The 3,485-nt window shown below is 46.8% G+C and overlaps 1 protein-coding gene across 1 annotated transcript in view; it reads left to right on the forward strand.

The window, feature by feature from the left end:
* COL23A1 (collagen type XXIII alpha 1 chain) overlaps positions 1-3,485 on the forward strand; it is a 336,766-nt gene that overhangs the window by 3,791 nt on the left and 329,490 nt on the right. The gene's annotated exons all lie outside the window — the stretch shown is intronic.

Consider the following 3,485-nt stretch of genomic DNA (forward strand, 5'->3'; position numbering starts at 1 on the left):
AAGGGGGGGGGGGGGGGGGCTAGAGCATGCCAGCATGCCTGCCTCTCTGCTCAGCTGGAGCAGACTGTGTGGGTCAAGGTTAGCCCACCCACCCTGTGTGGGGGGCAGTTTGTGGGAAAAGTACAAAGAATCCTGGGATGCTGGGGCACTGTGAGTTAACTTGAATCTGGAGGGGATCAGAGACAGAAGTTCAGTACACTGATTTATCTTAACCCAGATAAGTCTGATACTACATCCATCCAAGTTTTATCTTAAACCAGTTTTGGCCATTTCAAAAGCAGTTTACATGAGCTGAACTTCTGCTGTGTTACAGATCTGAACCGGTTTCTGATCACTTACACCGGTTTATGTATAAATCTGTCCCTAGCCTTAGGCTGCAGCCTTTTAGACTGAGTTGCCTGTATTGGGATAGGACTAATGTCATCTGAGCAAAGGGTTAAAAAGCCTTTTCTGTGTCTGGATGAAAAGCAGTTGAGATTTAAGTGGCTCTTTTGCTGCATGCAAGAATCATCACTCGGTTAAAGGGTCAGCGGGTCTGTTTGTTTGTCTTTGGACGATGAGGGCAGCGATTTTTAAAAAGGAGTTATTCCATGTGCTGGTGATGTTCTTATTATAGTTGCTAGTGACTGACTGCCAGCCCTTTCCGCTGCTCTTCCCTCAGTCAGAGCAGACTTCACCCTGATGTTCCTCACTGAAGAAGGCCGGATTACTTTCAGCCCCATGGCTGAACAGGTCGCTCCCAGCAGGTGTTGAGTACCTGCCGTCCTCATTGAGGTCATCTTGGGGTCTAGAAATCTCTTGAGATGGGCCAGGCCAGATGCTCTGCTCAGATCAGCTTCTCTCTTTCCCATTCTCTTTGCATTTTCTTTTTATTAAAGAGTCTTTCTTGCTGTCCTCCATGCTCTTACCACCAGATTGGTGGGCTCTTGCAGTTCTTAGTCTGATTCAAAACAGTGCCACAAGGAAGGAAGCCAAGGGAAGGGGAGAACAATTCAAGTACATTTAAAGCTGTGATTAGCTGGAAAAACATCTCCTTTGGAGAAGGGTTCCCCATGGTAAATCATGGCATTAAATGAGACATAAGGCTAATTTAGCCCTTTCCTAGGAACCCTAAAGTCACATACAGAAGTTGTAAATCAGGGTTGATGGGATGTACAGGACACCAGTTTAGCATTAATTGTGTTACATTGACTAAGCCATTGACTTCTTCACCCCCATCCCTAGATGTTTTTTTAATATGGCTTACATCTTGGCATGTTTAACATTTTTTTTTAAACGTTAGAACAACAGTAAGAAGCGATTCTGCGATTACATTGTAAGGAAGTCATTGGGAGTGTTAACTCTTGGTGGGGTTTTATTTATTAAATAGAGGATGTTCTGAAATAGAAAGCAGACAGCCGATCTACTGGAGACCTAGACGCAAGGTTGACCAGCAGAGGGAGCCCATATTATTTCATGAATGCCATAGAAACAAAGCGAGAACGGCCATAAGAAAGATGGTTTTAAAACACCGCTGTCATGCCAGATTGCACGATACGGGGGTGAAGTGCGTTCGGTGCTTGCTTCTGTGTGTGCTTTCACAACCTGACATGCTGCTTCTGCAAAAGCAGCCAACATTTTCCCCCTCAACTGTAGCTAGAAATTTCCCTGAGACTTAACTATCTCCATGACCCTTGTGTGAGAGAGTCTGCAGAAGTCCCAGAAGCTGTGAGCGGGTCAGTGCCCCAGAGCAGCTATCAGAAACACAGACCTGAACTTGATAATATGAATGCTTGTTTTCTAGCTTTGTTTTTGCTGTCATAACCCTTCATTGTTCACTGCCTCCAATTTTTCCCAGGCTTTTTATTCTGACCAGGTGCATGTTGCCCCATGCATCATTTCTTGAGAAGCACTGGATCAGTTGAAGGGTTATATTATGTGTGGTCTCTGACTCGGGCCCTGTATATTTTGTAGGGGACTTGTCTGTGTGCCAGTTCCCTGTCTTTCTCTGGTTCCTATCCTCATGTGGCCTTTGCAGTGTGAGAAATTCAGCAGGTGCAAGGACATTTGTTTATTAGTCGGTCAAGTGATGCAACTTGCTTCTCACCGACCTTCTCAGTCGGTGGGTCCCTGGAAAAAGCTAAAAAATGCAATAAGAGGTCTCTGTTCCACTCACCTTCCTGGTGTTCAGCCTGTGGCTGTCTTGCTTTTTTTGTATTATGTTTTTAGGCATGGTTCTCTGCCATCTTTTGCAGGCAAGGCACTTTATAAATGTAATGGTTGCCTTGCCAGAAGGTTTATCCGCATTTTTGAGTAATAAGGGGACTGTTCCAATCAGTGCTACAGGAGCCTGAAGGACTTGAGTGTGGACAGGCTCATATTAGAGCCCAGTAAGTATTTCATTCAAATTTTTAAAAACTTAAAAAAGAAATAGCTATCTGTTATTGGACCTAGACTCAGACGGGGCACTTGAGTGATGCGGATGTACAAGCCTATAGGCTTTCTGCTGGATCAAGTACAAGACCGACTTCTTTGATGCATAGTTTCCAGTTACTGTCAGGAAAATTAATGAAGGTGGGACGAGACTGGACTCTAGAGGGAATTGCTGCAAGCATTTTCTTGCAGGATTCCCTGCTGACATTTTTCAGGGGAGGGAGGCATGGGGACGACTGGACGAGAGCTGTTCCAAATCTGACCAGTCCCCTGGGATCTAGTAAGAGTCAGGGCCATCTGTAAAGTAGCTTTGTACTGCTTATGTTTGCTCTGGCTTTTACCATGTTTTCTATCCTCTAGCCCCTCTACTCCCTTGCTTCTCCAAACAGCTCCAGGCTGCGTTGTCTTTTATCGCGAATCTCTGTGGCCCTGGCATGGACAGTGATACCCTGTTTTTTTACTAAAGCATCCCTCCTGCCCTCTGTGGGGACTGGGAGAGAGATGTGGCTGTGGAGGCAATGGATACCCTCCCCTTCTGTCTAGGAAAGTAACTTGTATGTGAAGATTAGGGCTGTGCAAAATTTTGGCAGCCGTGTCGTTTCGGAGGCGTTTTGGCACCTGAAACACCGAATCCAAAACAAAATGGGAGGCTCTGAAACACCCCAGAGGCCCTCATTACCACTGCTACAGCCGGTGAGTGTGGTGCCTTTTTTGTTTTTAAGTGCTGGGAGGCTGGGGCTGGGCAGGACAGCCATGGAGGCTTCTCTGGCAGCTCCCCCTGCCCGGGGAGAGGCAGGCACAACCAGAGGAGCCACGGGAGAACCTGCAGCCACCTGGCTGTGTCTGCCTCTCCCTGGCTGATCCGAATCAGCATCGAAACTCCAAGACAGATTTGGCCGAATCGAAATGGAACAGTGATCCGAAACACCAAAACGAATTGCTGTCCCTCCAAAACGGCCGAACCAAACCGAAACTACATGTAGCTGTTCTGCACAGCCCTAGTGAAGATCTCCGAGGCGTGCATCAGAGGGAAGATACCCTCCAAAGATGGGCAGGTCTGGGAGTTTTCTAAC

The sequence above is a fragment of the Gavialis gangeticus genome, unplaced genomic scaffold, assembly GCF_001723915.1.
Source record: "Gavialis gangeticus isolate Ggan-Ray unplaced genomic scaffold, GavGan_comp1, whole genome shotgun sequence".
Lineage (NCBI taxonomy): Eukaryota > Metazoa > Chordata > Crocodylia > Gavialidae > Gavialis > Gavialis gangeticus.